Raw genomic sequence first — 27,404 nt, forward strand, 5'->3', positions numbered from 1 at the left:
CCGGTCAAAAGGTTCTTCCTTGCAAACAGGCATCGATGGATAAGAGAAACCTCTGCTCACCTCTGAATTCGTAGGGAAACAAGAAAAAACAAGTTTTGCTTTAGAGGCAGCCTGGGTGTGGGGAGTGAGGAGAGTGGCCTCCACGGCTCATCAGCACGCAGCTCCACGCGCACACGTGCGCCGCAGGTGGGCCTCCGCCGGCTGCAGAAACCTCTAGAGCTCAGGCCTCAACTTGCCATGCTGGGAACGCAGCCTCGGAGCTGGGCACACGCCTTATTCCTCCGGCTACAGCTCTCCAGAGGAATTTTCAAAGCACACGGGGTTCGCTTGGCAGGAGCCTCCCAGGATATAAACACGCATTTGGGGCTTTTGCTTTAAGGACTGCGGTGCCTTTTTGACTGGAGGCCTGTGCCCAGGCCTCTTCCCCCTCACCTTCATCAAAATGGAACCACGGCCGGCCAGCCGCTGCTAGGAGCAGACACCAAAGACTCCAGGAGAGCCGGAGTGAGGATCGGGACACCTCCCCACCCCACCCCATCCGATCCTGCTTTTGGTTTCCCTTCCTAAAAGGCCTGCTTCCCAACAAGCTGCTGACTCACCCAGGGTGAGGGGCTTTTTGTTTTTCCCCTCTCCTCTCAGCATCCCCACAAAGCCCAGAGGTTTTGAGGTTGGTTTCACGAGCAGTTTTGTCCTTATCATTTACTTTCCTTTCTCCCCGCCCCCCCCTCACCCCCGTCTCCATCCCAGTCTCCCAGTCCTCCATCCCGCCTGGAAAGAGAGTTGGACACCCAGGTGGTCGGCCCGGCTTTTAACATTGAGTTTCTCCTCTTTGTAGGTCTTGACACACTGGCTGCTCTTGGAGTTCAAGCATACCAAGATTCCCAGGATGTAAGCAATCCGGGACTGGTGAGTGACAATGCGTTGGATGCAACCTCAGCTGGATTTCAAGAAGGGGAAGGGGATGAGTAGGGGGCGCGGGCGGCCGGTCCTGGAGCCTGTCCTGAGGGCGTCCGACTTTTGCAGCTTCAAACCGTTTCCCTCCAGATGCACCTGGAAATGGCACAGAGAAGCTAGGTGTGAGTCCCTCGCAATTCAGAGGGGTCCTGCCAGTCCCTCCCTAGAAGCAAACAGAGTGTGTAGGTGGCTGGGCTTCCTTTCTCTGCTCAGATGCACCATCCTGAGGGCCTGGGCCTGGAATTGTTTTCAGGGAGCCTTTAACCAGGATTAGGGAGGTATTCTTAGAAGAGAGAGGACATTACCTGGTCCCGTCCAGTTTGTAACCCATCGCCCCACGGAGACCTGAGGAGGTGAGGTGAGAAAGCCACCTTTGCACATATAAAGGGCTGTCATTGAAGAAAAGTGGGCAGCTGTTAGCTCAACCTAAGGAAAAATTCCTACCAGAAGAGGTATGCAAAGGTGACGTAGGTGTCCACCACAAGTAGTGAGTTCCCTGTCACTGGCAGAATTCAAGTGCAGGTTGCAGAAGCATCGGTGTTGAAGGAAGGAGTGGTTTTGACTAGTGTTTTACAGACTGTTCCATGATGACCTAGAACCCCCAGGGGTTCTAGGGTGAGGGGTAGCGGACTTAGGGAGAGTGAGGGGGCTTGTGAGTGTGTACATTCTCTCAGCGCTACCTGTTTGGTGTGGTTCTGCTGTAAAACGGTTTGGAAGTTGCTGGATGCGATGATCCTCAGCTCTTCCTATGACTTGTCGTCCACCGGCCCCTGCTGTACCTGAACTACCACCAGACAGACACACATATCACAGCACGTCGTGAACGTGATGGGGTGGGCAGCTCTCCAAGCGTGGTGGGGGTTTTGGCCAGAGGCTCCTGTCCCATGCCAGGACCACCGAAAGATTAACCGGCTAGTCATACCATCTAGAGCTCTGATCCAGGCGACACAGACCCGAAAAGAAGGCATGGGGGACACTGGAGCCCCCCAGTCCCCCAGGCTGTGGGGGGACAGTGAGGGTGGCTTCCTAAGGGGGGGTGGGGCACTTTGGCAAGACCAGTACCCCAGACTCAAGCTAGCGTGAGAAGAATTGCACCCAGACCCAGGTGGGGACAGTATGGGAGAGGGACACCCACTGTGAAGGGGAAGGTCTCTGAGTAATGAGCCCCCAGGCTTCCTTTGTGCTTTGTCACTGGGCCTTCTTCCCCTGGGCCTGGGTCAGCTGCAGCTGTAAATATTTATCAAGGGCCCCTGAGGGCAGGGTGCAGTGGGAGGCCAGAGATGGGGTTTTTCTTTAAGAAACTGACAGCATGGATAAGAATTGAGTTTGACAGTCGCTGTGCATAGGCTGTCTGTTCAGCTGAGTCCTGAGCGCTGGGGGTGGGGGGGTGCTGGGGGCGGTGGAGAGGGGGTATTGAAGACCAGCAATGGGAACAGAGGGCTGAACAATGCTTTTGAGCCATGGCTTGATGCTTCCTTGGCAAATCTTCAAACAGGAGTGGGGCTTTGAGGACAGGGGCTGTGTTCTTTGATTCACAGGAGCTGGCACATAGTAGGTGCTCAGTAAGTGATTGTCAGATGACTGAAAGGGAAAACAACGAGGAGGCACCCGGGGAGGTGATGTCTAGTTAAGAGGAGCGGGGCCCCCGGAATCGATCTTCCCAGGTTCAAATCTCGCCTCTTCCGCTAGCTGCTGGGCCATAGGCCAGGACATAGTAAGTGCCAATAACCCTGAGCCCTATTTTTGTTCTACATGTGGGGCATGACCCTGAATTAAGGTTCAGTGTTGGGACAGGACAGTGTCCAGTGTTGGGGCAGGCTCAGTGATGGGACAGCATGAGTCAGAGGAGAGAGCTCTGGGCTGGGAGTCAGAAGACCTGGCTCAGCTGGAGGGTGGGGGGACAGGGAAGCAACCTCACCCCTGAGCCCACTCTCTAAGACGGTGATTCTGTGAGGAGGTGATCAAGGCGGCTCTATTTTTCCTGCTCTCCCTCTGATGGGCCATTGTAGTCCTGGCACCCTTCCAAAGGCAAGGGCAGCTCAGCCATTTATTACTTGTTGGGGGCCCTCCTGGAAAGTGGTCCAACGTCTCCGGACCTCCCTGTCCCCCAGTGAAAGGGAACCCAGTGCAAGCCTTCTTCTTTTGCAGAAATGGTCTTAACAACTTGAAAAGCACTGTGCAAAAGAAAGATTCTGTTGATGCAGACAGAAAATCACTAAAGATGGGAGCTTGGGTAGCATAATCTCAAGCCTCCCAGCCGAAGCCCATTCCCTGTCCCCTCCCTGGTGACGCCGCCTCCACTGGGAGACCACTTCTCTGAACGATGCAGGCACCACCCACTACACCAGGACCTGTAGCAGGTTCCAGATAAAAATTTGCACTTGCCTGAACTGGGTGTAGCTGGCATCTGCCTAACTCCAAGCCTCAGACTCCACAAAATGCCCATATTTTCCCTGAAAGCAGACCTAGGAGAGTCTGGAGGGCATTTCCAGGGAGGGCCCCTGTGGGCTGGTGTGGGTACACACCTGTAAGAGACACCGAGGCAGCCTTGATTGCCGAAGACTAGAGTCGGCTAAATGGGGGCGCGCTGCTGGCACCTTCGAGCTGCCACCTCTGAAACCATGTCTGAGGCAGGATACAGTGGCCCAGGATGCTATCCGGCTTATTCCGGTGTGGGCCGGGCGCCACAGGCAGAGAGGGTCCGGCATCTCCAAAATGGGTAAAGGAGTGCCTGCTACACGTGTGAGTCATGCAGGTGTGGGGAGCCAGGGACCCTAAGGAGAGCCAGCTGTGCAGAGAGGCAGAGTGATGGTGTTATAGGCAGTTTAGAATAGGGATGAGGGAACAATAAAAAACAGGATGTCATGCATTAAGCAACATTCAGCCTACAAGTAGTCAGGGACCTGACTAAAGAATAAAATGCCCAGGCTCCTTTTTCGTTTTTTGTTTTTGTTTTTTTGAGACCCACACATGCACATAAGTGCCTTAAAGGACTGAGAACGACCCGTCCACCAGGGGTACTCGAGGGCATAGAGCATACTCGATATTCGGGGTATACTCCTGGCAAGTGCCAGGACACATGCATCAAGTGACCAAAACTAGGTATGTGCAAAGTCCCTCAAAGCTCCTCCAGCATTAAAGGAAAAGATCCCCCATACCTCCCGTGAACATTCAACCTTTAACGTCCCAGTAAGTGGGTGAGGCCCAGGCTTCCTGGGGTGGCTCCCTCTCAGAGCTGGCACTCCCTTCTTGAGTGTGTGCTTTCCCTTTCAATAAACTCTTTGCTGTTGCTTTTACCTTAAAAAAAAATTGCATTTGCCTGAAACATTTATCAGGCTTTAGTAATAGACCTGGACTGCAGGATGGGCTTGCTCAGGGACCCACCTTTCGCCTCCCCTGCCTGTCACACCATGATCCTAGCTGGATAGTAGGACCGTAGTGAGCCAGAATCACTTAGCACACAAGCACTGGCCCTGTGCCTAGGGGATCTTCAAAGATGTCTAACATTTTGCCAAGTGACCTCAATTTTACTTCTGCCTTTAGTGGGACGGATACAGGGAGGAGGGGCTTTCCTGGCCAGCTTCAAAGAGGGAGCTCCATCAGTCACACAGCTTCTCTCAGCTTCTGTGCCACCTCTATTTAGATGAGGTGACCAGGCTAGGTCAGGGATGGTAAATAGATTTCATCTTCTGCCAACGCTGATCAACTGGTCTTGGCTGCCAGGGGCAGGGTATTGAGAAGGATTCTGAGGGCTATCTAAGAAATGGTGTGCTGCAATGGATTAGTGATGTCTGCTCAGGCAGAGGACAGTAGCATCTGCGGCAGTTTTTGGCATGCCTGCACTACCCCCCCCCCGCCCCGCCCCGCACCCCACCCCGTGCTTCATGTTTTATATCAACAGCCTTGTTTTGCATCAGAGAGACACAGCACAGCAAAACCTCATTAATCTGGCCCACTTTAGAACCCACCCGAGTGAGTGAAGAGTCTTAATCTTTGGGTGTCCCCTACATTCAGGAGCTTTATTACCTTTCAGTGAACGGAATGAAATGAACTCGCAAGTAGTTAACTGGTCCACAGTGATCTGTGCTTCGCAAGTCTGACCATAGGGCTGAGCGCAGCTGACCTGTATTTCTAGCACAACTTACTCTGTGTGCAAAGTATGGATACCACCAAAAGAAACTCTGATAAAAGCAGAGTGTTTTTGAGGTACAAAACCATTCAATGGGCAGCTTGACTTCTATTTCAAATTGCCAGAGAATTTGAATTAGAGCTGGCTGCACTAGCCAGGAATAAGCTGTTTTTCCAGAATTATATGCACAAGATGAGACAAAACAGTCCAGAACTAGATTTTCCCTGAGCTTCCCGATCTGTAAAATGGGGAAATAATACACCCCATAGGGCTGTTTGGGAGAGTAAATGAGATAAAAACGCAGAAGAGACCTAGCAGGCGATCGTGCACACAAAAGCTGGTCAAAAAATGCTATTTCTTCTCCCCTGTACCACCTCCTATCTATAGTCCCCTGAAAGCATAGCTTTCTTCTTACAATATGTTCGAGAAAATGCTGTTACAGATAGATTTTTTTAAAATAGTATCATACTTTTCAAATGACTCCTGTTTTTCAGAGCCTCTTCCTTTTTATTTCCAATGATTTTTCAACGGGAAAGTCCGCTTAAACCTTCAACTGGAGTTGCTCTCGGTCGTCTGGGTGTAGGAGCTGATGCTCCAAGGGTCCCGACGGGCATGTGCGTGAAGGCTGTGGTTGCAGGTCTCCCTAGAGGATGACTAGACCGTGTCCCTGTCTTCCCTTTAACTCGGCAGGTGTCAACACCCAAATACCGCTCCCTCCATAGGGAGAGTCGGAACAGCAGAGGTGGAAAAATGCCGAATTGATACCAAGTGAATTTCAGTGTGAGCGTGTCAAAGAGGGGATCTACTTGTTAAAAATGGGTAGGAAATTGGAAATGGAACTCCAGTTTGGGCCTTAGTCCCTGAGAATCTTCAGGAGAAAGAAGTTCTCACTTAAAGAAATCAAGACCCATTGAATCCATGAGAGGCAGGGAGAGGAACCCATGTGCCCGGAGGGGCAATACTCCCCAGTCACAGGAGCCCAGGGTGGGGGAACAGGCCTGGGAGGCCCAGGGGAGCTGGTTAGGACTCCTGGGTTGTTGGCTGAGAGCAGAGGTTCTAAGGGGGCACTGGACAAGCGCGCGCCCTTTGTTCTGGTGCCTGGAGCATCTGTCCCGCCTTCTCCGGCCCCGGTGTGGACAGCCTCGTGCTTCTCCTTGGACTGGAACAGAACCGCTCTGCAGCCCGTGCCCTGCTCCCCCGCCAGAAGCCTCATCTTCCCTGCCCCAGGAGAAGGCCTGGCCAGCAGCCTGCCCGCTGCCCCATGGGCAGGGGAGGAGGGGCATGGACCCCTCACCCTCCCTCCCCTTCTTTCCCCTGAGCCTCCACTCCCTGTGTGATGACTGTGCTGTGGGTCCCTGTCCTCATCCTTGTCCAGCCTCGTCTTCTCGCTCCTGAGGATGGGGCTGAGAGTGCTTGGAGCAGAGGGGAGGCCTTGTGGTTGGGGGGGAGGGGGGACAGCCAGCATAGGCTCTCCTGGGGAGCTGTCACCTGGAGGCCCCGGGCAGCCAGGGCTGTCTCCTTAGCACTTGAAACTCAGCAAGTCCTGCAGCTTCCTCTGAGGCCCCTGTCCCCTCTTTGGATCCCCATGGACCTTATGGCCCCACCACCCAGTGTGAGGCAGTGCCACAGGGTCATTAAGACCATGCGCTCTGGAGCTGGACTGGCTGGGTTAGCATCCCAGCTCCACCCTCACTGACCCCAGTGTTGGCCAAGTTATTCAACTTCTGTGTGCATCAGTTTCTTCATCTGTAAAATGGGCCAGCTCACAGGGTAGTTAGGACTCCTGAGTTTATGGTATGCGCTTAGAACAGGGACTGGCACAGAGTGAGTAAATCAAAATCAGTAAGAAATGCAGAAATCAGTGTGTCATGTGATAGCCTGATTGACACCAGCAAGATTTTAAGTTTCGGCCCACAGAAACAACATCCTTCCTTCTGCCTGTGGGTTCAGGAGGCTTTCAACTAGAGCCTGAGGGAGGGGGAGAATTTCTGCAGATAGGTGGCTGTGGAATCATGGGCAGAGATGCAGAGGGAGAGGACACCTGGGACATTTGGAGGATCCAGAAGTCCGGCATTGCTGGAGCAGGTGGAGCCTGAGGGAGGAGCACGAGGCAGTTGAGATGGGCAAGCTTGGATGAGTCAAAGCCTGGAGATCCTCAAACGCCACGGTCAGGATTGGACTCCGCAGGAAGCAATACACAGCTGTCGGAAGTTGGAAACCAAGCAGGTGATGTGATGCACGACGTGGTCACCGTGCAGGGACTAGGCTGCAGGTAAGACAGATCAAAGGCAAGATGCAGTTGGAGGCAGCTGCAGAGAGATGGCCCTGGAGGGAAGGTGTGACTGTGTGAACTGTGACGGACAGTCACGGCAGAGGCAAAGTGAGGGGAGTTGCCCCCAGCGTACTAGTTCAGAGAAAGCATCGACCGGTCTTGAACACAGAAAGTGGGGACAGAGGAGTCCAGAGGGAGCCCTACACTCCTGGCTTGGGAATCTGAGGGAGATCCTGCTGAGCGTGGTAGTGAACAGATAGAGAAAACATGCCAGGTGGTACAGAAGGCGCTGGGAAGGTAGTAGCTGACGCACGTGTGGGACGCCCAGGGACCGGGGTGGGCAGCGTGGAGCAAGTGGTCAGGCACGTGGTCTCGGGAGTCCACATGGCATGAATCCAAATCCCAACTCCACCATTTACTAGCCGTGTGACCCTGGAGGGGTCATTTCCTTTTCCAGAGTTTCCGCGTCTTCATCTATATAATGGGGTTTACACAGTTATTAGCTGCCTGAGAGGCTGTTCGGTCAGGACATGTGGCGTTAGGAGCTGTGCCGACGGAGAGTGCTTAGTAGGGGCAACCTTGCCCTACGGGAGCAGTGGTCTTGATATTAACTTTTAGTGTTAGTATTCGTGTCCTCATCCTATTGGGGATGTCCAACATGGGCATAAGCGAGCCCAGGACAGGAGGGATTGGCTCCGGAGTCCTCCACCCAGAGGTCAGTGGTTGTCAACCTGACAGGGGTGGTCCTGGGGGAGGAAGAGAAGGCCATCAACTGGGTTCTTTACAAATTGCATCACCCTCCCCAGCTGTGGCCTCACCACACTCCACCCCCCCCCCCCGCTGTCCTGTGAAAAATCAACACGGGTGACTGTCACCATTCCCAAAGGGCATGTGCCACGTCCCTCAGGCCTGCTGGGAAGGAGTGAGGTGGACAGACAGCTGACGGAGGAGCAAGGCAAGGCCATGGGGTGATTGCATTCTCTCTCAGGGACTGCTCAGAGCAGGGGGCAGAACCCGGGGACACTATCCACATTTAAGAGGCAAGACTGGAAAAAACAACTCAGTCGGGAAACAGAGCTACCGCTGTCCCAGGTGCCGCTAATATGACATTCACTCAGTCCTGCCCGACTGGACATGAAGACCCCATAAAAGGCGGGCGGTTCTGCACAATCCAGGTGCGGGTTCAAACCACACTCCCACTCAGCACGTGAGGGGTCCTCTGCTCCTTCCTCCAGCAGCAGTAGACTCTGTATCTGAGTTGAACAGGAGAGATGGCCTCCCACCTTCCCCTCCTGTCCATCTAACGCTTGCCCTGGTGCCCTGCCCTGAACCCTGTTCCGTGTTATTTCAGAGCCCACAGTTTATTGGCCAAGGAAATGATAACACCTGGAACCAGGAGGTAACAAGGCTCAAGTGGATATTCAATTATATTAGTCGGACTTTTGGTTACAAGCTTAGAGATCTGATTCAAATTGATGGAAGTATAAAAAACAAAAAAGCAGTTCATGTAATTGAAAAGTCTGAGCTGCTCTGGCCCTGAGCCCAGCTGGATCTAAACAGTGTCAGCAGGCATCGCTTCTCTCTGTCTCTAGACTCAGATTTCTTGTGTGGGCTTCGCTCAGGCAAGTTTTCCCCCCAAAGATCCAGCAGCTTCTCTCGGCAACCCCCACAGAAAGAAAGCTTTGCTTTGGTGGCCATCCTAGCGGATGCCCTGGGGTTGAGGGGTTCGGGTCACGTGTCCATGCCTGAGCCAAGGATTGCTGTTTGAGCAGCATCAGTGAGCGTACAGGGGAGGCTGGCTCACCCACCAGCCCGGGCAGGATGCTATCTTTGCTTTAAGTGAGCTCTCAGCTGATGAGGCTTCTCCTTTGTATGGCCAACAGGGTATCTGTTCCCTGGTTCCAATCGCTCTTCGTGCCTGAAACCACTCACACTGTTCTTGAGGTCAGAAGTCTGAAATGGGTCTCGCTGAGCTAACATCAGCGTGGCAACAAGATGCATTCCTTTTTGGAGACTCTGGTACAGAATCCGTGGCTTGCCTTTTCCAGCTGCTAGAAGCTTCCCTAATTCCTTAGTTCATGGTTCTTCCATCTTCAAAGCCAGCAATGGCCAGTTGAGTTTCCCTCCTGCTGCATTACTCTGAAGCTGACTTTTCCGCATCTCTTTTCAATCTCTAATGACTCTTGTGATTACATTGTGCCGACACAGATAATCCAGGATACTCCCTTTATTTTAAGGTCGGCTGATTAGCCACCTTAATTCCTCTTTGCCATTCAAAGTAGCATTCACAGGCTCTGGAGATTAGGGCCTGGGCGTGTCTGGGGGCTGTTTTTCTGCCTGCCACAGCTATTGTCATTAGTGTTGTAATATTTAGGCAATATTTGCCATGACCAAGGCCATTTGCTAAACTCTTAACCACCCAGAGGCAGGGTACAGCAAATAACCCCCATTTTACCATCAAGGAAACTGAGGCACCAAAAAGTGAGTCACTTCCAAAGTGACGCATTCAGTGACAGTAGAGTTGGGGCTGGATCACAGGTCTGCCAGACCCCAGAGTCTGGCTCTTTACCAGGTCAGCTGGTGGAAGATGTCGGGCGTGTTGGAGTAACAGAAAACAGAGTGGAGGCAGATGGATGGAGTGGTGGTGAAGTTCTCTGGCACCAGACCCCCTAGGGTTTATGTGCCGGCTCTGTCCTTCACTAGCCATGTGACCTTGGCCCCGGTCACCCCACTTTTCCATGCCTCCCTTCGTCAACCACAAAATGAGCCTTGCAGGACTCCCAAGAAATCACCAGGGCTGGTTTTATTTTGATTTTTAAAGTAAAATTGCCAGACCCAAGTTTTTCTTTTTTATGCGTAGCTTCAACCCACTTTTAGTGGGAGAAAAAGCCATGTATACATCTCCTTTAACTTTGCTTTCCTTTTTTCCTGTTTCCTCATAAGACAGCATGGCAAGGATCAGCCAACTATGCCTATCTCTGAGCAGCCTGTGAGCTAAGAATGGTTTTATATTTTTAAAGGATTTTAAATACACACACACACACACACACACACACACACACACACACGCAACAGAGAGTGCATGTGACCCAGCAAGCCTAAAATATTTACTATCTGGCCCTTTACAGAAAAAGTTTGCCAACCTCAGAAAGAACAAGGCAGTTGAGTCGACCAGACCTGGGTTTGGATCCTGTATTATATGGTCATGGTCCGGTTAGACCTTTAGACCATGAAAGCACCATGGGGCCCCCTTGGGGTTTTCCCCTCCGGGTGGGGGCAGGAACACAAGTGTGGTGGTCAATATGTGATTGGGCACCTACTCTGGGTAAGAGCGTCACCTGTCGTCCCCTCACCAGCCAGGTGCACCCATGGGGGACAAGCCACTTGGGGGAGCAGGCCACTCGCTCACGAGTGACACAGTGGGAGGAGATGGAATGGGGATTTGAACCCAGGCAGTCCGAGTCTGCACTCGCCTGCCTTGCCTCCCTGTTGTTTCCATTGATTTTTTCAGGCAAGGGAATCATTGGCTGTGCCTTCCCCCTTCTCAGGCTTTCCCCAACTCTCTGCAAAATTCCTTCCCACTGTAAAGTGGGAGAGTGGTCAGAAACAGCTCTCATGAGAACCATTTAAAATTTTGGTTCTGGCATTCATCTGTCCATCCATCCGTCTATCCAGCAAACACAGCACAGCACCAGGAATGGGTGAGAGAACATGCCTTTTTAAAAAACAAATTCTAATGTTTATTTTTGAGAGACACCGAGCATGAGAGGGGGAGGAGCAGAGAGAGAGACATACAGAATCCAAAGCAGGCTCCAGTCTCTGAGCTGTCAGCACAGAGCCCAATACGGGGCTCGAACCCACAAACCGTAGGATCATGACCTGAGCTGAAGTCAGATGCTCAACCGATTGAGCCACCCAGGTGCCCCAAGAGAACACGTCTTTAAGAGTGACAAAGACACAACCCCAAGTCCTTGGGTCCTCTGCGTTCATTGTTATGGGGAGGCATACAGGGAAACTCATTAAATAGCACCACGCACTTGATTAATATGCTGTAATTCGGGCAGCACCAGACTATTTCAGCACCCCTCCCCCCACCCAGTTACCATGACAACATTATTTCAACAAACAGCTCCTTAATATTTAACAAAAATTATGCTCCTGCCAGGTGAGCAGAAGAACCACCACACTACAAAGGGCTTAGAGGGGTTTACAAAGACATTTTTATATGAAGCCATCAGTTTCCCCTGATCCCTGCGTGCCATCCGTCGCCAGAAAATGCAAGTGTTCTGGGGGCTGGGCGCCAATGTGATGCCAGGCCTCCGTTACATGCAGCAATTGAGAGTTGTCACTTTTTTAATGCAGAATGTCACAACGGCTCCGTGAGGACGGGTAGCGTGATAGCATTATTAAACGCTTCTTTGTACACCAATCTACTAATTTCACCCCAGCTCGCCTGAGGCTGCTGAAAGCCTTGTTTGCTTCCTGTGCCTTGAATCAAGCTGGATTGCGAGACGGCGTGTGGAGAGCCCAGAGCGTGTGTGCGCCACTGTGAGAAGGGGCTCGTTTCCTCTTCAAGGCGCCATCTGGTCCCACCCGGTCGATTCAGTAAGGAGCAGGTGCAGGGATCAGGAGACCCAGTCCTCTGCCCTCAAGGGGGCTTGAGATGAAAGAGAAAAGACCAAGGAGACACGGAACATTCTGTGGCAGCCTCCACCAATATGATGGTCTGACATGTGCTGAGCATTGAGAAGGCACAAATTAATTACACATCCCAGACCCCCATTGGGAAGGATGGGTTAATAACTGTAATAAAGTAGGGAGAGTGGGAGTGCTATCATGGTGATCTATTAGCTGTATGCTCTTAGGTAGGTTACTTAACTTCTCTGTGCCTCTGTCTTTTCATCCATAAACTGGAGATAACACTACCTATAGGACAACCTAACTCCTGTCATGAGGTTTAAAAAATGAAATAAACGTATAAAAAGCACTAAAACGGTTCTTAAAATACTCAAAACAGTAGGCACATGGCAAGTATTAAATAACTGCTAGCTAGGATTTCAGGTTCCCATGGTACCATGCATACAATTATAATAATAGCTCACATCTATTAAGGGCTTACTGTGCCTCGCACAATGCTGAGCGCTGGTGCTGTACTATCTCATTTAATCCTCACGTTCGTCCTGTGAGATAGATACTCTCATTAGCTCCACCTTGTTGTAGGGGTTGGGGAACTTGGCTGAAGTTGCGAGGCTTCTTGTTTGTAAGAGAGGATTGGAATTCAGTTGGTCTGCGTTTGCCACCTAACAAAACGCCAAGGGCAGTACCACACGGAGCACACCGGTGGTGCTGGGGGAGCACGGGTGCCCTGCTGGTGGCTCCAGGGAGGGCTGTCTGGGGGCAGCGGCTGTAGGTACTTTGAAGGCTCCTGTATAGTCGTGGAGAGAGGATGGGGTTTGAAGGCAGAGGGGCAATTCTAAGTAGGAGGACTAAGTAGCTGCATTTGTAGGAGAAACACTGTCTTGTTGACCATCCGAAGGGCAGATTCGTGGCATTGAGTGGGACCTTATCTATCTATTTAAAATATACATTGGGCTTTTATTTAAAATAAGTGGACTGGAAGAGGAAGCATGAGACCTGACCTAAGGGGGAGAGAAAAGCCTTTAGAATTTTCCATTTTCTTGGATCAGGATTTCATTGGGATAATATGACTGGGTCTACATCGAGTGTGCATGTCTATGCAATATGGAAACATTTTGCCCCCGTATCTCCAAAAGCAGAGAAAGGAAGGTTTAGATTGTGTAGCAAATTATAACCATAGCCATAATGCACTGTATTTTTTAATATATACATATGTATGTGTGTATCAGCTATTTATTACCACAATAGTGCTTCATAACAAGCAACTACCAACCTCACCCATGAACAACAAGAAGCATTTATTTAGCTCATAATCTACAGGATTTAGCCTTCATGGATTGGGTTCACTCATGAACCTGAGGTTAGCTAAAGGTTATGTGGCTCTGCTGATCATGGCTGGATTTACCCGCATCTTTGGGGTTGGCTGATCTAAGATGACCTCAGCTGGGATGACAGGGGTGAGTGGATAAAGCCCCACCCATGGTTGACCCTCTAGTAGTCTTGCTCAGGCACAGGAGCAAGGGTGCAATCTGAAAGGTGCTCGTGCTTTTGCAAGCCTTGGCTTGCATCCTGTCTGCTAACAAACCTCCAGTTGGGCAAAGCAAGTCACATGGCCAGAGTCACAGTGGGAGAGCTCAACAAGGTTACATGTCAAAGAGTATGGGTTGGGGGGGCGCCTGGGTGGCTCAGTCGGTTAAGCGGTTAAGCGTCTGACTTTGGCTCAGGTCACGACCTTACGTTTGTGGGTTTGAGCCCTGCATCACTCTGTGAGCTGACAGCCTGGAGCCTGCTTCAGATTCTGTGTCTCCTTCTCTCTCTGCCCCTCCCCTGCTCATGCTCACTTGCTCTCTCTCTTAAAAGTAAATAAACATTTAAAAATTTTTTTTAAAAAAGAGTAGGATGGATACAGGGAAGGATATAGAATCGGGACTATCAGTGTAACCAGTAACATGTTTCCCAAAGTCCACCAGATGAAAGCATCAAGCCATCTGGGAGGAGGAATCCTCAAAGGCAGACTTGGAATAGTCATATGATTTCTTCTGGTCTGAGAGCTACAAGGTGACCTTGACCTCAAAGTGAGTCCTCAGTGCATGGCATTTAAGCCAGCGTCTGTGTCTTCAACATCATACCTAATCCCTGACCCGAGGTGTCTGCAGTGACAAGTAGAACCCATCACTACAGGGAGGGGGACCTCGTGTACCCCCAGTGGCACTTGGTTTGGATGTCCTGCTTGTCCTAAGCTGCTTCTCTAGACGGCAAGGACAGTGCAGCCCTGGGGACTCAAGGTTGGCCATGTGTCTCCTGGCAGAACTTGGTACCCAAGGTTTGCCCTAAAGGCAGTCTGTCTAGAAATATAGGTCAATTGAAAGGAAGGTCTATCTAAGGAATTCTTTTTTCTTCCACATCATTTAATAGTAGCCCAATACCTTGACTTTGCGCTCTACTGGATACTCATAACAATAAGGACTAGCATTATTCCATTTCACAGATGAGGAAACTGAAGCCAAGAGAGCTGAAGTGACTTTGTCAGAGTGGCAAAGCCAGCTGTGCAACCCAGCCCGCTCTCTCTCTCTCTCTCTCTCTCTCTCTCTCTCTCACTCTCTCTCTCTCTCTCTTTACCGCCAATGATCTGCAGCTCAGCCCTAGGGACTGTGTTCACATCCCCGTTCTGCCCCTCGCAGACATGTGGCCTTGGATATGTCACTCACCTAATTCTCTGTGCCTCTGGAGAGAATCTTATCTCCCCGATGGGGCTGTTATGAGAAGTAAATGGGTTTAAAATTAAGGACTAAGATTCTTGAGTACTGCCCTGAAGTTGGACATATTCCTAGAACTCTCCCTGAACCCTCAAAACCACTCTGAGGAAAGTACTGTTCTTACCCCACTTTTACAGATAAGAAGCTGATGTTCAGGGACAGAGTGACCAGCCAGAGGCCCCACCAAGGTGGGGCTGGAGCTTGGACACAGGCTGTTGGCCTCCAGAGCCTGTGAACGTCTGCTTCCCGTGCAAGGATTCAGCAAGGACACCATAATAAATACTAGCTGTCCTTGTCCCTTTGGAAGCCTGAGCTTGAGAAGCACATTGGGGAGAACATGCCACAAGAGAAGCAAAGGTGAAACCCTGGCACCACTCTAAAAAGCATCTAAAACAGATGCTGCCCCAGCATTTGGTCCCTTCTGACGATAGGAGCATCGTGTTAGAGAGCCCCTGAGGTCATACCCCAACACACACACACACACACACACACACACACACACACACACGAAACTACCAAAGCGTGCGTTCACTGAACCCGGTGACTCAGAAGGCAGTGGCACCATCTCTGTAAATCCGAACACTTGATTAACACCGAATGACCTACGTGACCAAATTCATCTGATTGAGATGCATTATCACCACCAGTTCATTTGCTGGGCGCGTGAGTGTTGCTAACAGGCTCCAGCTTGAGCACACAAACCCTCCGCCGTCATCCTTATGCACCACATACCTGTAAAGCTTTCTAAGCACCTTGACATGGGGCCTTTTCACTCCTCGAGGGAGGTTAAAGCAGGGATAGTATCTGTTTTCCAGTTTAAAAAGCAAAGGCCAGAGCAGTGACACTTTGGCTGCCGGCCCTTAGGAGAGACAAAAGAGGTCCAGGCCAACACAAACTAAAACTGTTTCTTTGTGTTCAATCAGAATCTTGGGTCCAGATTTCTTTTTTATCATGTACTGTCTGTGTGACCTTGGGGAGGTTACTGTATTTCTCTGTGCCTCTGTTTTCTCCTCTGTAAAGTGGGGATAATAGTGTTTACCGCTTAGAAATGGTAAGAGGATTCAGCATTTCATCTATGTCATGTACTTACAGTAGTACCTGGAACGAACATACGAAGCATGTGGTGAATGTTGCCTATTGCCATTACTGTGTGCATTTTTGATTAATCATAAATGGAAATTAAGTAGGGCTTGATAAGTGTAGCTTGTGGACAAAAATCCTTATCGGGCGTGAGGGTGGAGTCACAACAGGCGTCTTGCGTGACGAAAATATTGAGGAGTCCGTTAGGATACATGGCCAAGGTCACCCTGCTGGTGAGAGGCCCCGTGGAGATGAGAAGCCATCTGACCCCAAAATCTAGACCCTTTCTGTTTTACCAGGCTGCCTGACTGTCCTTAGCAGGAGATCTGTCCCTTCCCTAAGTCACCCATCCTGTCACTCCATAACTCCGGTATTGGCAAAATGCCTGGGCTCATGTACCTAATGGAAACCTCCCCATCTCCTTAAAACTTCCAGCCAGCAAATTTAATGGAGCTGTGAACCCAGGTTTGCATTAGCCATTCAAAAAGGATACAGTTTGTATCTGAGAACACTTAATTAAGCACTAGGCTTAATTAACTTAAATCAATCTCGTTCCTTACTCCCAAGCCCCCCTCAAAAAAGAGGGCTGCGTAAAGTATAGTCCTTAACTGGAAGTTCTGATTTTAGCTGTTTCTAATCAGACTCAAAATTGCCAGCTTGTTGTCTTAATCTGCCCCTGAGATATCAGCCTTCCCTGTGTGATTAATCTTTCCTTTCTTTGGCCACGTTTCAGACCTAGACAAGCATTGCACTGCGGCTTATCATGTTGTGGTTATTGTTCCCTGAAAGGGATGAATGGAAGCAACCGCCTTTCCTTGCATAATTTGTCAAACACCCACACACCCCTCTTTTTATTTTTAATTCCAAAGCCAGCCGATGAGCTTTGCACTTTTGCAACTTTGCCTCCACCCTCAAGAATCTTCATTAATTAAAAAAAAAAAAAAAAATTTTTTTTTAATGCTTATTTATTTTTGAGAGACAGAGTGTGAGCAGGGAAGGGGCAGAGAGAGAGGGAGATACAATCCAATGCAGGCTCCAGGCTCTGAGCTGTCAGCACAGAGCCCGACGCGGGGCTCTAACCCACGAACCGTTAGATCATGACCTGAACCGAAGTCGGACGCTTAACCGACTGAGCCACCCAGGTGCCCCTATTAATTTTTTTTTAATGTGTTTTCTTCCTTTCGCTAGAGAATAGTGACTTGCCCCAAACTGCAAAATAACAAAATGCACAAAACTGGACCGTGGGTCCTGCAGAACTTCTCCCTTTCCTTCTATGTCCACGGGGGCAACTGTGATGCCTGCCACCTCCAAGGCCTCCTCTGCCACCCTGGCCCAGACCTCATCTTTCACCTGGGCCTGATGGGCCCCCCTTCCCCCCCTTACAGTCTTGCTTGCAATCCACCCTGCACACCTCTGCCAAAGTTACCTTTTTACTATACAAACTAAATCACGTCACTCCCAAGGATTATAACCATCCAGTAGCTTCTCCCTGCAATTCAGCTGATGTCCAGACTCCTTTCCCCAGCTGACCAAACCTTAAGGAAAAGATCCCGCCCTTCTCTACCCATCAAGCCCCTACCGTCTCCTCCACTGAGTATCCGCCATGCTGGCTTTCTTCCTGTTCTAAGGGACCCCAAGCCCGCTTTCTCCCTGGTGCACTTGCCGTCCCCTACATGTGCAGTGTTCTGTCCTGGGTTCCCAAGAAAACAGAGGCGGAGGCACAGCTCCTAATGGTCTACGTGGGGATGGGGACAGATGTGCGATCCCCAGGAAGCAGCAACAACAAGGCAAAAGGGAAGTTCAGGTGAAAAGAGAAAACCGTGTTCGGGGTGGGTTGTTCAGCTGACTGACCGCTTCACGAGGAACTCCAGCCCGCTGCTGTGATACACGGATGGTGGTGTGGGATGTAGTCAGCTATACTGTGATGCCACATCCGCGTTCCTCAAATCTGCCACGTTGTGCAAAACTGCACAGTAAAAATCACCGGGCCCAATCGCGGGGAGGATGAACTTAGGGCCACAACTCAAAAACTTTGTCCTCGTAAGAGCAGTGGCACGGTTTTACACGTTACACATGGTTTAGAAATGCACAAATACTGCAGTAAATACAGCGTTTTTCCTTGCCACGAGACCCGTGTGTTTGAGGAACTGGGTGGCAGAAGGCGGCAACTTGTGGGTCACCGTGGCGTGGTAGAGGGACAAAAGCTGTGACACCAGCTGTGACGGTCGTGACTCGTCACGCACAAGGTAAACTGAGGTAGCCGGCACTCATTTGAGGTGGATTTCTGTTCATTTCTGTGGATTTCGGTTCAGGTGGGTGAAGTCTGTTCACCTGTGGTTTCTCACGGATGACCTCGGGCACAAGCATGTGCAAAACCCATGGCTTACTCCACCGGGGTCCTGTTGCAACAGATTTGCATTTTCCAGACCGGCACTGCAGCCGACCTGACAGGGCTGTGTCCCAGAAAAGCCCGTCGGGGGAGGATGTCAGAGTTCCCCCGTCAGCATCAGCGCTGACTCTCCGTGCTCAGGGGGCTGAGCCTGAAGGAGGAGCCAGCGCCCTTAGGCCTGGTCAGGTGGGACCCGAGGCCAGCGGAGGGGGTGATGTTGGCCACGCTGGAGCCCGCCCTCACGTGAGAGAGCTGGGGGGACACCCGGGGCCCCGCGCGGCCCAGCAAATCCAGCATCTTGCCGGGCCCGGCACCTGCTCTTGCCTCGTCCTTACGCGTCCCACCGCTGGTGGTTCATTCTTTTCACTTAAAGACACCCCTTTGGGGTGGAGGCGAGGGCCGCGGGCAGACTGGCAGCAACACCGGGGGGGCTCCAAGCAAAAATGGGAAGCCGCGGGAGCCGGACAGACGTGGTGGGATTTGGATGTGTTAAATCCTGCCCTACAGCCGTGCGGGAACTGGCTCACTGGGGAGAAGCCCAACTAGGAGGGCGATGACAGCTTGGACCAGGGGTGCAGGAGTGAAGCTGTGGGAGGCGGGCAGGTGGGGGGTATATTTCGGAGGAAGAGCCGACAGACTCACTGATGGAGAAATGGGGTTGTGGCCTGTCAGGGCTCCCCCAGTGAGACCCTCCTGGCTCATGAGAAAGTCCCCGGATTGCCACCTTACCACCGTCAGGAGACAGGCAGACCCTGGTTCAGTGTGGTATTTGGCGAGTCGGTGACAGCTTAAAATCACCTAGACGTTGAATTTGTCATCTCTGGAGTGCTTAGCTGGGATCAAAGCAAACACACCCAACTCTTGGGACATGCAGGGGCCTTGGGAGGCCTGGGGGGAAGGGGGTGGCACCACCTGCCACCTAGTGAAGGGAAGGCCCCTCCCAGGGGGTGGGGTTTTATGTGGGAGATTTGGGGTGGCATTGAAAGTTCTCACCTTGAGAGCAGACAACAAAATGTTTAAAACAGTGCTTCTCAGAAGTGGGAGGCATGAGGGAGCACTTTTGTTCCCCACCCCTGCCCGGAGGACATTTGGCAGCATCTGGACACTTTTTTTTTTTTTAATTTTGTAGTGTTTGTGTATTTAAAAAAAAAAATTTTTTTTTAACATTTATTTATTTTTGAGACAGAGACAGAGCATGAATGGGGGAGGGGCAGAGAGAGAGGGAGACACAGAATCGGAAACAGGCTCCAGGCTCTGAGCCATCAGCACAGAGCCCGACGCAGGGCTCGAACCCATGGACCGCGAGATCATGACCTGAGCCGAAGTCGGCCGCTTAACCAACTGAGCCACCCAGGTGCCCCAATGTTTGTGTATTTTTGAGAGAGAGAGAGCATGAGCTGGGAAGGGGCAGAGAGAGAGAGAGAGAAGAAAACAGAATGTGAAGCAGGCTCCAGGCTCTGAGCTGTTAGCACAGAGCCCGATGCGGGGCCGAAACCCACGATCCGTGAGATCATGACCTGAACCCATGTCAGACGCTCAGCTGACTGAGCCACCCAGGTACCCCTGGAGACATTTTTGACTCATCACAATTTCAGGCAGGGTTGCTGCTGACATCTAGTAGGTGAAGGATTTTTTTTTTTTCTATTTTAGAGAGGGCACGTGCAAGTGGGGGAGAGGGGCAGAGAGAGAATCTTTTTTTTTTTTTTTTAATGTGAATTTTGAGAGAAGAGAGACAGAGCATGAGTGGGGGAGGGGCAGAGAGAGAGGGAGACACAGAATCCAAAGCAGGCTCCAGGCTTTGAGCTGCCAGCACAGAGTCCGATGCAGGACTCAAACCACGAACCACGAGATCATGACCTGAGCCAAAGTCAGATGCTTAACTGGCTGAGCCACCTGGGCACCCGACAGCAGGTGAAGGATTTTAGTGTGCTGCTGAACATGCTACAATGCACATGACAGCCCCCTCAGCTAGAAGCTAGTTGGCCCCAAATGTCACGTATGCCAAGGTTGAGAAACCCTGATTATGTCCCGAACACCCAACACTAGGGGGAGGGGGGGGGAGCCTTTTCAGGTCTGTTACAAAATCCCATAGTCTAGAACACTGATCATGTGGCTGGTGGGTCTGGCATCTACACCTGATACTGGAGTTTATTGCTCTGTATATTCGAGGTACATTAATGGAGAGTTGAGTACACATATATTTAGCTCAGCATTTCTGAAAGGCTGCCAATTCAGGGAAAAAAATCAATTAAAATGCACAAAAATGCCATTAAAAGTTAAGCAATATGTGCCAAACACTGGACACAAGCAAGATGCCTCTCCGTAGGTGAATGGATGAACCAAGTGTGGTATATCCACCCACTGGAGTGTTATTCAGTCATAAGAGGAAATGATGAGCCAACAGGCCAAGGAAAGATTCGCAGGAACCTTAAGTGCAGATTGGTAAATGAAGAATGAAGTGGTTGCATATTGTAGGATTTCAACTTGGTCACATTACCTAGTAGAGGGGAAACTATCCAGACTCTAAACACGTCAGCAGTTGCCAGGGGTGAGCAGGAAGGGAGAGAGGGGTGACCAGGTGGGGCACAGGGAGGGTTCATGGCAGGGAAACCATCCTGTGTGATGCTGTAATGGGGGACTCATGTCCCACGTGTGTCAAGACCCATTAAATGCACAACACAAAGAGTGAAACCTGGTGTAAACCGATGAACTTCGATTAATAATCACTTTGGTTGTATCAATATAGGTTCATCAGTTGTAGCACATGTACCACACCAGTACAAGTGCAAGAAGTTACTAGGGGAAACAGAGGAAGTGGGGAGAGAAGAGTGATATGGGAACTCTGTACTTTCTGCACATTTTTTCCAGAAAACCTAAAAGAGCTCTAAAAATTAGTCTATTGATTTTTTAAACATTAAGCAATATAACAGAATTAACAAAATTATTATAATTATCATAATAACTAACACTTACCGAGTGCTTCCAAAGAGGCAAACACATAATAAAAAGTCGTCACTGTCATCATTGGTGAGGACGTAACAGAAGAACTGAGTAGGAAGAATGGCTCTCACTTGAAGAGCACTGCTTAGGTCCAGGCAGATAAGATGTTGAACCTTATACATTTAACCCCCACTACCACCCTAGGAGGAAGGTCCTATTATCGCCATCTTCATTTTATAAAACAAGGAAATGGAGACTCAGGTTAAGTCATGGGCCCAGGGTCACAGAACATCAGAGGCAGGATTTGAATCAGATCTCATTGACTCTTGGGCTTATGTGCACACATGTGGGAGTGTGTGTGTACGTGTGTGTACCACATAGAAGGAGAAGGGTGGGGTGATTAGTGAGTGACTGGATCAAAGGAAAGAAGGAAAAGCATCAAAATAATGGAAATACACATACACACAAATGAAGTTTCTCCCCTCCCCCTGCCTTGTGTCTGGGTCTCTTCCTGTGGGTGTTACCGCCCTCTACCCTGCCTGCCCACCAGGGATGGTAGGGTGTGGGATGGGGTGTGGCGGTGACCCAGGCTGACCAGTGTTTCCATTGGGCGCTGGCCAGCCTGAGAGTTGCATCTGAAGCCAGCCTCCTGCCCTGGGTGGTCCTGGATAGCTCCTCTTGCCCAAGGTTGTACAGAAGGTTCCAAGACAGCAGCGGGAGCCCCTGCCCCTTTCTCCAGGAGCATTCTCTTTTGTTTTGTTTTGTTTTGTTTTGTTTTGTTTTGTTTTTTACTGTTTATTTATTTTTGAGAGAGACAGACAGACAGAGCATGAGTGGGGGAGGGGCAGAAAGAGAGGGAGGCACAGAATCCAAAGCAGGCTCCAGGCTTCAGGCTCCAAGCCGTTGGCACAGAACCCAACGTGGGGCTCAAACCCACGAACCGTGAGACCATGATCTGAGTCGAAGTCGGATGCTTAACCAACTGTGAGCCACCCAGGCGCCCCAGCATTCTGTTTTCAAGAGGAATGCGAGGACCAGGCAGCAACCATCCCATCCTTAAATGGGGACAAGCCCCTCATAGTCCCGGAGAGCTGCCTGTAGTCCTGCAGATTAGTGCCTGCTGCGTTCAGAGTCCAGAAACAGCTACTTGTCTCCTTCAGAAGGTGCTGGAATGAATTGCCCGGCACCGCCCAGTTTCCTGAGGGCTTCTGATCACGTCACTCTGGACCAAAACGTGAAGCAAAGATCCAGCTGCCCCATCTGGCTGGCATTTTCATATCTTTATAAGGTGATGTCATGCACGAAGGGAAGGTGGCATCACTCTCACCTGATTCTGCCTTATCTCTTTTTTATCCACCTTATTCTGTCTAGACCCCCATCCTGAACCTACTGGCGGAGAAACCCACCTCAGGGCGTGGATCTCGTCCTGGTCTTCTCTGTCTTCCTCTGTGTCTGTACCGTGCCTGACAACGGCATGTCCTCAAGAAACGTTTGAGTGGCGCTACCCCGAATAAATCTCAACTGACCATGGACCGAATATTCAAAGAAGCATTTTTCTGCCCATTCCAGAAGATTTCAGTATGGGCCCATCATTCTCAGATTGTTTTTCAATCACCAGAATTGATTTCCGTCGTCCCCCTCCGCAGGGTCGTCGCCAGTGAAGTGTATGAAATTGCAATTAATGTTGGCATTTGTCCCCGTCTCCCTCCCTTTCCTTAAAGGGGGCACACAGGTGGTGGCAAATTGACGAGCCAATAGTAATCGCATCATAGGGGAGGTGTGAGCATTGGCAAGGGCTTTTGCAATTAAATTAGGTGGAGAAATTCGCTTTCTGAGGAAGGGACAGCAAGGAGGTGCCCCTGCCGCAGGGGAGCTGGCTTCTCTTCAGAGGCGCTGCAGGAGGGGTGGCTCCGCAGAGCACAGGAAGAGGGCGTGGCCGCTGGGATTATTTCCAGCGTAATTGGTTTTGCACGGCTCAAGTTTTAGCAAGCAATTTCTATAAGTCCTTTTACAATTGGAATTCATAAGCAAGTCTGTGTGCGCTCCCCTGAGTGGTTTTTTTTCCTCTTCTTTCTGTTTCCTGGTCCCGTCTCACTAGTACCTAGTACCGTCTTTCATCCGATCCCAGAGAGATCCCTGGTCTTCCCACCTGTGCCAAACCAGACCCTTCCCAGAGAATGGGTTTCATTAAGAGTTTCCATCAGCCCAGTCTTAATTTTGTTTCTCTCCTGCAATCAGCGATTCATCAGCCTGCAGTTCATTAGGAAACTCTTCGCACCAAGGAGAGCACAGCTGGGCACTCGCTGTCTGGGCCGAGCTGCGGGCAGACGGGAGGGGCCGATGGCAGAGGTGGGGACTCTGCCATGCCTGGTCCGTGGATGCTCCTTGGAGGCAGAGGACTTAGGAGGGAGGCCGACTAGTCCATCAGTCTAGACCCACAGCCCTTCTCTGTTCCGTGGACTCCCTCTCAAACCTTCCTACAGCTCCTTGCTGGGACTCTGGTTTTAAAGGCACATTTGTTGTTGTTATTAAAAGGGATGAGCTCCCCTCTGAGAATTCTTTTACTCCCTGCCCTCTTCTCTGGTCTTCCCCTTGCACGAAATGGGCATAGCCAGATCTATTCCATAGGATTCTTGGGAGGTGGTGAATATAAATGCCTGGGACATGATGTCATTTTGAGCAGTTCTGTTTTATGCACCATGCATACAGTATCTCATTTAATTTCTACAGAAACACTTTGAAGTGGGTTTTTTGGTTCATATGCTTATTTGTTCTGTAAAAACCTTTTATTGAGCATCTACGTGCCAAATAGTATTACATAACCTGCTGGGGCTCCAGCCATGAACAGGCAGATTTCCCTGCTGACAAGGAATTTAGGTTCTCATAGCTGCTGTTACACCATTTTACAGACCGAAACACTAATGCTCAGAGACAGTGTCACTTGGTCAAGGTCACACGGCCACTTGTCTGGCTCTGAAGACAGTCCCCGCTCTTCTGTCCTTGCTGCCTTCCTGGGTCTGAACCCAGCACTAGGCATGCACATAGCTTTGTCAATATGTGGAGCTTCCCCCCACCGTACCCTCACCCTGTTTCAATTAGGCTGGATTACATGTCACTGGGGAGGGAACAGTGCCTGGGAATTAGGAGATAATTGTGTGACCTCAGAGAAGCTGTTTAATCCCTCTGAGCCTCAGTGTTCATGTCTGTGAAATGGGGATAAATCTAACACTTCAGGTTATGATGGACTTCCCAACACCCAGGATATGGGAACCTACTTTAAGGGCTGTGATGTCCTGAGCCAGTATGAGTTGTTTCTTTGTGCCCTAGTAGCCCCTGGGTGTCTTGGGAGCCTGTTCAGCTGCCCTAGGCCCTGGGCACCTAGTTTCTTCTAGATCATTAGAGGGAATACAGGCTAGTGGTTTTGACCGTGGTTAAAATTCCAGCTCCGCATTTACCGTTATGCCACCTGTGAAATGGGAATATTAAGAGCCTCTGCCTCAGAGAGTTGTTACGAGAGTGAAGTGATCCTTTCCTGACAGCAGTGGCCGCCATGACTCAGTGATGTTCACACAGTGGCTTCATTCTTAAACTGCTAAGCAAAACCCTGTGATTCTGAAACATCTCTGAGGATTACATTTCTTGGTCTGAAAATCAAATCTAATTGTTTCTGTGAAACATTGCATCCCTCTATTCAGTTTTGGATTCATCCCCTTCAGACTAGGTGGTTTTTGTTTTCTCTGTCCGTTTTGTTTCTTTCATGTGATGTTCAGAAATATAATGGAGCGATTTCATTTCCATTTAGCGAAGTAGATTGTTAAAGGAACAGGAAACCTGACGACGAGGTTCTCCTCCCAGGGATGTTACCCCACACGTGGAGTGGTTTTCGTGTTTTTCTGACAAAGAACTGAGAGATTGTTTTTCCTTTAAGCTGCTCAGTGGTAAAGCCTCTTCTCTTAAACCCGGGTCAACTCTGTATAACCAAACAGCTGGAAGTGTGGGCCAAGAGAGTGAGCCGTCTAGACACAGGGACAAGTCCCTGTCCGTGTGTAAAGGACAGCTTTGTTGTTCTTGCCAGACGCGATGGCCCAGATCACTGGAAGGCCACATTTTGGCTTATTGGAGGCCGCAAGCAGTCTTGCTCAACCTGGAAACCCACATTCATGAGGAGAAATCATGGCTGTCAGTCCTCGTGAAGTGAATGGCACATTTCAGGACCTTCAGAGGGAAAATCAGCAAAGCAGAACTCGCTGATTTGTCCCCACTGTGCAAATAAGCTACCATTTATTCAACGTCCCCATGCACGTGACCAACCTTTCCTAGGTGCTTGGAACACGTCATCCCTTGTTTTTGCCCCAAACCCACCTATTGTAGATGAAGAAACTGAAAGTCAGAGAGGTGAGGTGACTTGCCCAAGGTCACACAGCTCTGACGACGCAGAGCAAGGCCCTTTTTATTCCCAAACTCTTGTCGTTCTGGGGAACCACTGGGGGAAAAATTATGGATGAGAAAACAGTAGAAAAAGCCTGGTGGTGATGGTGGCGGAGGAGGAGTTGATGTTAACCGTCCGTAGAAGAAAATTGTTGCCGCCTATCATGACAACGTTGTTAACTATTCACTTTCAGAAAAGGACCTAAAAATGGACTGGCAGATACATATTCAACTCTGTTTAAAAAAAAAAAGAGAAAGAAAAAGAATGAAATTGGCAGGCATGAATTCCCAATGTCAGAGGCAGAACCAAGCCCGGTCAACCTGCTTCTGGATTTCTTTCCTCCTTACCTTTATACTTCACAAGCGTCACGTTGTATAATTTTTTGCTTCTAGTCCAGATAGGACTAAGCCATCCCATCATGTGGTGCCCCCAGTAAAATAATAGCAGTTAATACTTATTTAGCACTCTCTGTATGCCAAGCCGTGATGGAACCATTTATATTCATTTTTTTTAGTGCTTCTTTATTTTTGAGAGAGAGCGAGCATGGGGCAGGGGCAGAGAGAGAGAGGGAGACACAGAATCCGGAGCAGGCTCCAGGCTCTGAGCTGTCAGCGGAGCCTGGTGTGGGGCTCAAACTCACGAACCACGAGGTCACGATCTGAGCCGAAGTCGGTCCCTTAACAGACTGAGCCACCCACCTATATTAACTCCTTCAAGCTTCACAAGAAGCTTGTGAGACAGATACCATACTCATAATCATTTCACAGAGAAGGACACAGAGGCACGGAGAAGCTAAGCCCGGTGCCAGGGCCACTGAGCTGGAAAGTGGCCGTGGGGTTGGGCGCCCAGGCAGGCCGCTCCCTACTGCACCTGTGGGCTCCTGCCCCAGCTCAGCACAACCTGCTCCTGACCTTGTTCTTCCAGTTGCCGCTTGATTTCGCCCAGACTTGTCTGATACTCACTCGCTGGATCTTCTCACAGCTTTGCAAAGTCCTGGGTGTCCAGGGTGAGTGGTTTCCGTCAACAGCCACGGACCAGCCATCCATTCGGCAAATGCGTACTGAATCCTTGCTGGGTTCAAAGCACCGAACTGGGCACTGAGTCTGGGTCCTCGTCCTTGTATTCATGGAATTCCAAATTCCTTGAGAGCTAGGGTGCGTCCTGTGTTTGTTTTTCCTCCCTCTCCAGACCTAGAGTCCCACACAGACCCTCTCCCACAGCACCAAGAGCATTTCTTCTTCCTGGCATTTTAACGTTTTCCTCCCCACGTGATGAAAAGCAGGAATTTTGGCCTCAATGCATGGAACCTTGCGTTTATAGAAGGTGCTCAGTAAATGCTTAACAGTCATAGAAGGTGCTCCATAAATGCTTAACAAAGTGGATCCCTGGTATTGTCTTTCCAGCTAGAGCCAAACAGGGCTGGTTTACAATTGCACAAAGAGAAGCTACTTAAATAACAAGCCGTAAAAGGCTGCAGAAAGAGGGTATCCACTGTGGCCCCCTTCAGGAACATCCTCTCGAGTTTCAGATTTTGACCGCAAAGACAAATGCCATCAGGGAGGGGGGTGGGGGACGCTGGCTGCATCTGTCTCACCGTGTCCAAAAATGCTATTCCTTAGCCTCTTTTCTAACCACCTCCCACCCCCACTTCCCAATATCCTGACTTACATGGAAAATCAATGTAGTTCAAGTAGGAAACAACAAAGAGAGAGGTTTCACCTGAGGTGGAAATTATGCAGGCAGCTTAATGCAAATTGGAGGGAAAGACAAAAATAAAGCCGTGCTAGGGAATCCAGGCACCCTGGTAATTCCGAGCT

The 27,404-nt window shown here is 50.2% G+C and overlaps 1 protein-coding gene across 1 annotated transcript in view; it reads left to right on the forward strand.

The window, feature by feature from the left end:
* ZHX2 (zinc fingers and homeoboxes 2) overlaps nt 1-27,404 on the forward strand; it is a 162,935-nt gene that overhangs the window by 72,274 nt on the left and 63,257 nt on the right. The window contains exon 2 of the mRNA XM_043601681.1: nt 836-906. The gene's annotated coding sequence lies outside the window, so the exon portion shown is untranslated. The remainder of the gene's footprint in view (nt 1-835; nt 907-27,404) is intronic.

This window comes from Prionailurus bengalensis, chromosome F2, assembly GCF_016509475.1.
Source record: "Prionailurus bengalensis isolate Pbe53 chromosome F2, Fcat_Pben_1.1_paternal_pri, whole genome shotgun sequence".
NCBI classification, from domain to species: Eukaryota; Metazoa; Chordata; class Mammalia; order Carnivora; family Felidae; genus Prionailurus; species Prionailurus bengalensis.